Raw genomic sequence first — 11,537 nt, 5'->3', positions numbered from 1 at the left:
GTCTTCATGGGGAAGGCTGTACTACAAATTTAACAAATAAGAAACAGGCAAGGAAACATCAATTGATTAGTCCAAAGTAAAAGAGCTCATAAGTGGCCGAGTCAGGACATAGGTCTGCAGAACATACATCCAGGGCTCTTAACTTCACCATTTAAGCCTGTGGTTTCCAATGTTCAAATAAATGGCTTCAGAAGTCTTAACAGTGATATCGTGAAAGTCATATTGCAAGGATATTGCTCCATGAAAGCATCCGTGTCTCTCTTTCTCACCCTATGAGTGTGTATGGACCTGCCTCTCTATCCACACACATCTTTCCTGCTTTGTCTGGGATTTTGAAACTCTTTTCCATCATGTAGACCACTAGTTTCTGAATCTCCACATGCATCTTTTTCCATGTTTATCCCTCCCTCTTCTCTGACCATGACTATTCCAGATGTACTCTATGGCCATAGTGTAGAACAGATTCAATAGAAAAAAAGGGGCTCTCATTCCTCACCTTGGAATTATTCCATAAATCATACTGGGAAACAGTTTTGTCCCATTCATAAAGATAAATGAATTTAGTTATGTCCCAGAAACCTAGCAAAAGGGAAAACTTATTACACACTTCGGCCTCTTGCTCATCCTTTAAATCAGAAGGACTTCTAAGGCATTTCAACTTGAGTAATTTTACATTTTCAGAAATTCTTTTTAGTGTATACAAATAGTACCACCTACTGGGCCTAACTTTTTTTACAGTCCAACACTCCAGGTCTTTCAACATGCCCCCCTGGGGGGGTTGCATAGAGAACTGAAACCAGTGCAGAAGTTCTGCCACTTACTAGCTGTGTGAACTTCAGCAAGTTACGTACTTTTCCAAAGCTACAGTTTTCTTTTCTACTGCATAGAAATTATAACACATCCTACCTCGTAGGGTGTTCTAAGGATTAAATAGTGTAATCCACATAAAGTACTTAGCATAATTCCTAGTAAGTATTTAATAACTGACAGCTATTATTACTATTATTACCTAAGCAGGATGCACATTTTATTGCTTGCCTTATTTTTTCTGAGCCACAGACCTAGCGCCTCAATGGACATTTCAAACAGAATATGCCATGAGCTTCTCAAATGCAGTATGTACAAAGTTAACCTCATTATCTTCCCCAAAAGCTCCCTTACTCAGTCCCTGATATCATCCTCCTTATCCTCTGCAGGGAAAAAAATGTGTTTCAATAAGTAATTATGTAAAATTGCACAGTTTAAAAATAAATGGTACTTAATAAATATTTGTTTCCTTCTTTCACAGTCAAATAAATAAATAAACAAGCATTGTTGAGAGCACTCCTTTCGGGGTTATCTTATTTTGATTCTGAGAGCTATTTTGAAACTGTAAATTATAGACAATAAATAGCAATGCAAAATAATTCTTGTCTATAGACATGTAAATTATATCCAATAGAGGTTTAAGTGGCATTCCCCACTGTGAAAAACATTAGTTTTGCCTTCATTCGCATGTTCATTTTAATATTCCTGATCTGTAAATGTGAGCTTCTTTTGAACTAGTGGTAACATCTTACCAATTCCCTCTTTAACAGCAAGTTAAATAAAATCTTTAAACTGTGTTCACTTTATATTTGTATAAGAGGCATGATTTTGCCTCCTCTGAAAATTATCTTTTAATACCTCTCTCAAGGAATAACAATACTATTCATCCACAGTTTTCCACTGAAACACAAAAGTCACCTTGACGCTCTGACCCTCACACCCCACATCTAACAGTCAACAATTCGATCAAGTGTGTCTCTAGTTCAGAGAAGGGATCACGGGGAACTGCCTGTAAAGCATTTAGCCCAGTACCTAGTGTACAGTAAATACTCACCTAAAGGTAACTATTATTAAATCTCACAGACTTGTCTGTCTCTTACCCTCCCCCCTTCCTCACTGGCTAGTTCAGGCCCATTTCATTTCCTGTCTAGGTCACTGATTCCTGTTCCACTTGTCCCCCTGGCCCCATCTCCCCTCACCTCTCCATCCTCCCCCACAGAATAATGTAAGGATCTTCCCATTCCCTGTAGTGGTCATTGTAAGAGGAGATAAGCTTAAGAGCTTCTATATTCTCCCAGTCCTAGGGCTCACTCCCAATCACTGCTTCCCAGTTTAGAAAGTTTCACGTGTAAGCTGTAGACAATCGAGAAAAACAACACCCTTTACGGTTGTCCTGTCCTTGATAAGATACATTATTATTTTCAAACAGTCTCTAACTTCAGAACATTTTGATTTTTTTTTAAGTCTACACTTAGTTTGTTCTCTTAAGAAAATCTTGATTAGTGATTTTAAAATAGACCTAAAAACTCTAAGCCAAAAGGAAAAATATAATGAGACAATTAGCTTGTATCAATAGGCTAAGACTATTGAGCACATTTTCCTACAGAGTAAAAGTTATACTATTTAACTACGCAACGTTTTTATTTCTGACATCTGTTTTCATGGAAGTGCCAGCAGCCTTTATAAAGAGTGTGACTGTGATTGGTTATGGCCAGGTTAGTAAACAGAGAAGGAGCAAGGGCAACATGTGGATGGAGAAAGAAACTAAGCCTCAACGTCAGCAGAGGAGAACACATGTCACCAACACGCTATTCTACAAAATCAAGACATAAAAGGAGTCAAAGGGAGACATTCCAGAACATTAGAGAAGGAGGGTGGTGATTGTAGAAGGAAAATGTTACTAAACGCAGATTGGGGCAATTTGGTGGTGTTCACCAAAATGTTAAATGCGCATATCTTCTGGCACAGCAGGGATACATCTTAGACTCTATCCTATAGAAATAGTTATGTGTACAAAGTTGTCTATTGCACTGCTTACAACAACAACAAAGGGAAATAGTGTTAGTAGTGGAATGGTTAAATAATTTGTGAAACATCCTAACTTTAAGAAACAGAGATGGGCTTCCCTGGTGGCGCAGTGGTTGAGAGTCCGCCTGCCGATGCAGGGGACACGGGTTCATGCCCCGGACCGGGAAGATCCCACATGCCGTGGAGCGGCTGGGCCCATGAGCCATGGCTGCTGAGCCTGTGCGTCCGGAGCCTGTGCTCCGCAACGGGAGAGGCCACAACAGTGAGAGGCCCGCGTACCGCAAAAAAAAAAAAAAAAAAAAGAAACAGAGACTCAACTAACTGGCATAACAAGGAAACATTGTGGCTCATATAATTGGGAGTCCAGTGGTAAGATGGGCTTCGGGGTTGCCTAATCCAGTGGCTTCAGTGCCATTTCTCCACAATTCCCTTGCATTTGCCCTTCTGCTGGGACCAACATCATCCTCAGCTTGTGAAGAGAATAGTTGTTGCAATTCTAGGCTACAACCTGTAGAAAAAGAATCACTTCCAGAATTCTTCCAGAAGCAGATTATGGCAGACAGCAACCTGTATTTAAAAAGTCTGTTTACTCCATCTTCCTGGTCACATGGCCACCTAGCTAGGGACAACCTTTCCCAGTCTTTCCTGCAGCTGGTGTGGCCACGTGATCACTTTCTTGCGAATGGAAAGTGAATGGAAATAATATGTGTAATTCCTCCTTCATTTACTTAAAAGGAAATTGCTTACTCTGGATTTCCTCACTTTCTCCTTTCTGCAAGTTGTATCGTGTTCATGGCAGCAACCCAGCTTCAACCATGCAAAGGACAAAGTCCTCAGAGATAACAGAGTAACAAGATAGAAGGAACAAGGTTTTCTGAGTGACCCAGGCAAGAAAGCTTCCTTACCAGCCTAGAGTGGTCAAATTGTTGCATGACAGAGAAATAAAATTTTGTCTTATTTATTCCACTGTACTTAGGTGTCTCTGTCACATCAGCTTCCCTTTTACGCTAATAGAAATATCTTTAAATCTCCAGTGAATCTCCCCTCGTGTCTCAAGTCCTCATATATAAATTGAATCAAAGCCTGCTTCTAAGGCAATCATGTGCTAGGGGGTTGGGATTCTCCTTTGACCAAAAGACCCACACATGGAGCTGGGGGTGGGGTCAGCTGTCTCTGAGAGGCTCAGAGCTGCATGGAGAAGGCATGAATCGACCTCTAACTCAATTTCTCTCTCTTCCCCATTACTCCTGTCATAATTCTCAATGGTTTCTTTTTTTTTAAAATAGATTTTATTAATTTTTTAATTTTATTTATTTATTTTTGGCTGCATTGGGTCTTCGTTGCTGCACCCAGGCTTTCCCTAGTTGAGGCGAGTGGGGGCTACTCTTTGTTGCGGTGCACCGGCTTCTCATTGTGGTGGCTTCTCTTGTTGTGGAGCACAAGCTCTAGGTATGCAGGTTTCAGTAGTTGTGGCTCGCAGGCTCTCAGTAGTGGTGGCGCACGGGCTTAGTTGCTCCACAGCATGTGGGGTCTTCCCGGACCAGGGCTCGAACCTGTGTCCGCTGCATTGGCAGGCAGATTCTTAACCACTGCGTCACCAGGGAAGCCCAATTCTCAGTGATTTCAAAATCAACTATACAATCCTTCCATGCCGTGTCCTCTCAGCTCCTTAGCCCGCTCTCTCTAACAATCTTATCCTCCACCTGTCTCATCCACCTACTACTACGTTCATATGCTAGACCAGTGCTGCCCCATAGAACCTTCTGCCATCATGGAAACATCCGATCTTCAGTCTCCAATGCAGTAGTCACTAGCCACGTGTGGCTGTCAAGCACTTGAAATGTGGCTAGTGCCAAAGAAGAAATGAATTTTTAACTTTATTTAACACTAAGTAATTTAAATCTAATTTTAAAAAGCTACATATGGCTAGTGGCTATTGCATTAGACAGTGCAGATCTTGACTGTGTTATTCTCAACAAGTGTAATTCTCCACAATCTGAATTACAAACATCCTACTCTCCACCAACATCATCATATTCTTCCAGATAACTCTTCCAATGCAATATTCTCTTCAAACTCCTGGGACTTGCAATCCAAACACTCTATCATCTTTCACTGTCCCACCTTCCTTTATTTCTCATCTCCCTCATTGCCCAGCTTACAGTTCATGATCTTGTAACATCACATTTGCATACACTCTCAACTCCATTCATTCACACTTGGAAGGCAGGACTCCAACTGTAGCCAAAATCCAACTCTCCACCTACTTCAAACCCCACCTGAGCACTTAACCTTAAGTAGAGGAAAAATGCTCAGCACGCTAACTGATCACTCTTCAACTCATGCTTACCCTACTGCCCCACAAATCCTGCTAGATTTTTCTACTTCCTTCACACCTCAATCTCATCTCTAAGATGACTATTCTATATCATCCCTTCTCACTACAAACCTCTACCATTTCCTTCTCACCTCTCTCTCAGATGAGAAAATAGTAGCAATTAGCAGATAACTTTGACAGATTTCCACCAACTTCTCTCCCAAATTGTTGAGTTTTCCCTTTCTACTGGGTCATTCTCCACAGTACATAAAAATGCCTTATTATTCCTGTTTTTTAAAAACCCTCCCAAACCACACATCTCTTTCAGCAAACGCTTTTATACATCAGAGTAACATGAACTGATTTAAGATTTAGAAAGATAGTTCTGGAGAATGGATTATAGGGGAGCAAAGGCAAGTAAGAAACCTAATTAAAAGGCTATTTCAGGACACTAGTTCCAGCAGTAGTAAACTCAATAATGTTGATCATTCTTAAAACAGGACCCTTTGGAGGCTGGAAAACTATCACAGAATAGGACAAACTAAAGAGACCTAACAGCTAAATGCAATTTATAAACTTTGATTGCCTATTTTTTAATGTTTAGTTAGTTAGTTAGTTGCTCTGGGTCTTAGTTGCAGCAGGCGGGCTCCTAGGTTGAGGCTTGCGGGCTTCTTAGTTGTGGTTCACCAGCTCCTTAGTTGCAGCATGAGGGCTCCTTAGTTGTGACACGTGGGCTTCTTAGTTGTGGTCCACTGGCTCCTTAGTTGAGGCATGTGAACTTTTAGTTGCAGCATTCATGTGGGATCTAGTTCCCTGACCAGGGATCGAACTCAGACCCCCTGCATTGGAAGCGCAGAGTCTTAACCACTGCACCACCAGGGAAGTCCCTCGATTGGCTCTTTAATCAGGAGAAATATAACCATAAAAAGTGGCGTGTGGTTCAATATATGCAAATCAATTAATGTGATACACCACACTAACAAAATAAAGGATAAAAATCACATGATCATCTCAATAGATGCAGAAAAATCATTTGACAAAATTCAACAGTTTCATGATTAAAACTCTCAACAAACTAGATGTAGGTAGAATTTACTTCAACATAATAAAGGTTATATATGGCAAGCCCACAGCTAACATCATACTCAATTGTGAAACACTGAAAGTTTTTCCTCTAAGATGAGGAACAAGACAAGAATGTTCACTCTTGCTACTTATATTCAATATAGTACTAAAAGTTCTAGCCAGAGTAATTAGGCTACAAAAAGAAATGAAAGTATTAAAATCAGAAAGGAAGAAGTAAAATTATCTGTTTGCAAATGACATGACTTACATATAGAAAACCTTAAAGATGCCACACACAAAACAAAATTAGAACGAATAAACAGAGCTATGGTGTTTAGAACAGTATGGTACTGGCATAAAGACAGACATAGAGACCAATATAACAGAATAGACAGCCCAGAAATAAACCCACACATACACAGTCAGTTGATATTTGACAAAACTGCCAAGATCACACAAGAGGGTAAAGAGAGTCTCTTCAACAAATGGTGTTGGGAAAATCAGATATCCACATGCAAAGTAATAAAACTGGACCCTTCTCTTATACCATGCCAAAAAATCAACTCAAAATATATTAAAGTCTTAAATTTAAGAACTGCAACTATAAAACTCCCAAGAAATAACATATTGGAAAAGCTTTTTGACATTGTTCTTTTTTTTTTTCACCTGCTTTTAATGCTAACCTTGTTAAATTAGGGAAGAAAATAATGTTTAAAATGTCCTGTTAGGAGAATGCAACTTGAAATCGGTTCCTTAAAATCAGCTTAATTTTTTTAACATCTTTATTAGAGTATAATTGCTTTACAATGGTGTGTTAGTTTCTGCTTTATAACAAAGTGAATCACCTGTACATATACATATATCCCCATATCTCCTCCCTCTTGCATCTCCCTCCCTCCCACCCTCCCTATCCCACCCTTCTAGGTGGTCACAAAGCACCAAGCTGATCTCCCTGTGCTATGCGGCTGCTTCCTACTAGCTATCTATTTTACATTTGGTAGTATATATAAGTACATGCCACTCTCTGACTTCGTCCCAGCTTACCCTTCCCCCCTCCCTGTGTCCTCAAGTCCATTCTCTGTCTGTGTCTTTATTCCTGTACTGCCCCTAGGTTCTTCAGAACCTTTTTTTTTTTTTTAGATTCCATATATTTGTGTTAGCATAAGGTATTTGTTTTTCTCTTTCTGACTTACTTCTCTCTGTATGACAGACTCTAGGTTCATCCACCTCACTACAAATAACTCAATTTCATTTCTTTCTATGGCTGAGTAATATTCCATTGTATATATGTGCCACATCTTCTTTATCCATTCATCTGTCAAGGGACACTTAGGTTGCTTCCATGTTCTGGCTATTGTAAATAGAGCTGTAATGAACATTGTGGTACATGACTCTTTTTGAATTATGGTTTTCTCAGAGTATATGCCCAGTCGCGGGATTCCTGGGTCATATGGTAGTTCTATTTTTAGTTTTCTAAGCAGCTCATGCAGCTCAATATCAAAAAAACGAACAACCCAATCCAAAAATGGGCAGAAGACCTAAACAGACATTTCTCCAAAGAAGATATACAGATTGCCAACAAACACATGAAAGGATGCTCAACATCACTTATCATTAGAGAAATGCAAATCAAAACTACAATGAGATATCACCTCACACCAGTCTGAATGGTCATCAACAAAAAATCTACAAACAATAAATGCTGGAGAGGGTGTGGAGGAAAGGGAACCCTCTTGCACTGTTGGTGGGAATGTAAATTGATACAGCCACTATGGAGAACAGTATGGAGGTTCCTTGACATTGTTCTTAGCAATGATTTCTTGAATATGACACCAAAGGCATAGGCAACATAAACAAAAATAGACAAGTGGGATTTCATCAAACTAAAAGGCTTCCGCACAGCAAAGGAAACAACAGAATGAAAAGGCAACCTACAGAAAGGGAAAATGTTTGCAAACCATACATCTGATTAGGGGTTAACAACCAAAATACAAAAGGGACTCCTACAACTCAATAGCAAAAAACAAAAAACCCAATTTAAAAATGGGCAAAGAACTTGAATGGCCATTTCGCTAAAGAAGACATACAAATGGCCAACAGGTATACTAAAAAGTACTCAATTTCACTAATTATGAAGGAAATGTGAATCAAGACCACAATGAGATTATCACCTCACACCTGTTAAGATGGCTATTATCAAAAGCAAAATAAGAGATAAGTATTAGAGAGGATATGAAGAAATTAGAACCCTTCTACTCTGTTGGTGGGAATGTGAAATAGTACAGCTGCTGTAGAAAATAGTATGGAGGTTCCTCAAAAAATTAAAACGAATATGATATCGCTTATATGTGGAATCTAAAAAAAGGGTACCAATGAACTTATTTACAAAACAGAAGTAGAGTCACGGATGTAGAAAATAAACCTATGGCTACCAGGGGATGGGGGGGAGTGATAAATTGGGAGATTGGGACTGACATATACACACTACTATATATATAATAAGAACCTGCTGTATATAGCACAGGGAACTAACTCTACTCAATACTCTGTAATGGCCTATATGGGAAAAGAAACTTTTAAAAAAAAGAGTGGATATATGTATATATATAACTGATTCACTTTGCTGTACACCTGAAACTAACACAACATTGTAAATCAACTATACTGCAAATAAAATTTTTTTTTCAATTAAAACTAGAACTACCATATCATCCAGCAATCCTACTTCTGGGTATTTGTACAAAAGAATTGAATCAGGATCTCAAGAAGATATTTGCACTACCAGGTTCATCACAGCATTATTGACAATAACCAAGATATGGAAAAAACCTAAATGTCCATGATGAATGAATAAAGAAAATGTGTTACATACATACAATGAAATATCATTCAGCCTTAAAAAAAAAGGAAATCCTGCCATGGGTGACAACATTGATGAACCTAGAGACATTACTGTAAGTGAAATAAGACAGTCACAAAAATACAAATCTGTATTATTCTATTTATATGAGGTATTCAAAATTGTTACACTCATAGAAGCAGACAGTAGAATGGTGGTTGCCAGAGACTGGGGGGAGAGGGAAAGGGAGAGTCCTTGTTCAATGGATATAAAGTTTCAGTTATTCAAGATGAATAAATTCTAGAGATCTGCTGTTCAACGTAGTACCAGTAGTTAACAATATCTTGTGCATTTTAAAAATTTATTAAGAGGGTATATCTCATGTCAAGTATTCTTACCAAAAACAAAGGGGCATGAGGAAACTTTTGGAGGTAATGAATGTGTCTATTACCTTGAGGGGTGATGGTTTCACAGATGTATGAATATGTCCTAGCTCATTAGATTATATACATCAAATATATGCAGATTTTTTGTATATCAATTATACCTCAATAAAGCCATTGAACCTAAAATGAGTGGTATATAGATAAATGTTTTAAAAATGGGTGGGGAGGGCTTCCCTGGTGGCACAGTGGTTGAGAGTCCGCCTGCCGATGCAGGGGACACGGGTTCGTGCCCCGGTCCGGGAAGATCCCACATGCCGCAGAGCGGCTGGGCCCGTGAGCCATGGCCGCTGAGCCTGTGCGTCCGGAGCCTGTGCTCCGCAACGGGAGAGGCCACAACAGTGAGAGGCCCGCGTACCGCAAAAAAAAAAAATGGCTGGGGGTGTGGGGAGATCACAGATTTGTAGTGTTTGCCAGTTTCCATGATGTAAGTACCCCCACCATGAACAATGTCAAGCTATTGTGTAGAGCATTACTGTGTGTAATGCCAAGCTATCACTGAACTTGGAAGAGATGCATATTCTCACTCTGCAAGCCAGCTCCAGTACACCACTAGATAAGAACATTTTGGGGACAACTGGAGAAATTTGGACTGTATGTTGGATGATGTTATTGAATTTATACTGACTTTCTTAGTATAGAAAGGGAGAATGCCCTTACTCTTGTGAAATATGTGCTGAAATATCCTGATGGCATCCTGATGTTTGAAGACTACTTTCAGATGTGTGTGTACAGGTGTGTGTGTGTGTGTGTGTGTGTGTGTGTGTGTTTCTGTACGTGTGGAGAAAGAAAGAGAGGGGGAAGAAAATTTCAATGTGTCAAGTGGTTGCTAGTTGATGAAATGGGTGAAGGATACATTAGTGTGCATTAATAAAATTGTTCTTTCAACTTTTCTGTGGGCTTAATATTTTTCAAAAGAAAAATTAATTTGTTGCCAATAGAAGATTTTATATAAAAATCTGAATTTGCAGTTTCTATTGAAAGGAACCTAAAACCTTGCAATTTGGGGCTTATGCTCTCAAATTACACCATTTAGCTGAACCTAATAGGTGGGGGATGTGCTTTCCAGTCAGATCTTATCTCGGCCCTCTTCCCTCATTTGAGTTACCTTCCTGACCCCTGTGGGCATCTGCATTTGATCCCCTGGTCTGGAAACTGTTTAATGAGCTTAAGATGGTATTTTATGCTTGTTTCCAAGCACTCAACGGAGAAGAAAAAAAAAAAAAAAGATGTTGCCTATTATTATTATTCCCAGTGCTTACTTCTGTAATTATTCCTCTTCTTAGATATTAGCCCTAGGCTAATACCTAAAACCAATTTTACGCTTTTTCAAACAGGTTTTCAAACAGGTTTTACCAGCTCCCTCTGCTAACCCTTTCCAAAAGGATGAAACAGCTTAAATTCCTTATAAGTTCTGAATTTTGAAATCACACTTCTGGGGTTAAGGAACTCTAGACTTGGGAGAACTTGATGACGTGATAGTCACCTAATTGACTTTCTCCTATGGACAGTTCCTATGATGGTTCAAGAGACTAATTCAAGAGTCAGAATTTAGTACGCAGAAAGTCTGTTTCACTGGGGATTGTGGTTTGGAGTGACTTGGCGCCCTCTAAAGGCTACAATGAGAAGAGCAGTCGCTTACCACGTGCTCCCCTTTAAGTTTAGGGCTCCGTCGGAACTGTGACGTTTAGGAGGGTGGGGAAAGGGGCAGAAGTCGTTTGTGGCCTTCGAATCTGAAGGCTTTATTCTAACTCGTCATTTAGCCCTCCTTCGAGAACACGGAAGTATCAAGCTGGTGCCCTACACAACTTTTTTTTCCTCGGTGAGTATACTTTCTGCTGTCACTAGCATGACAGGAAAAACGGATGGTTTTTGTTTTAAACCGAGAGTACTTTGATTAAAGTCAGCATTAGTTTATTTTTTATTTTTCTTTTAGAACAAGGAGTTTGTGTTTGGAATTTTTTTTTAAGACAAACACTATCTTTGGCTTTGGGCTGTGAGAAATAATTTGTCAAAATATCTGCTCTATGCCAACAAG

This window comes from Neophocaena asiaeorientalis, unplaced genomic scaffold, assembly GCF_003031525.2.
Source record: "Neophocaena asiaeorientalis asiaeorientalis breed wild unplaced genomic scaffold, Neophocaena_asiaeorientalis_V1.1 scaffold589, whole genome shotgun sequence".
Lineage (NCBI taxonomy): Eukaryota > Metazoa > Chordata > Mammalia > Artiodactyla > Phocoenidae > Neophocaena > Neophocaena asiaeorientalis.
Note: the sequence above shows the minus strand (reverse complement) of the source record.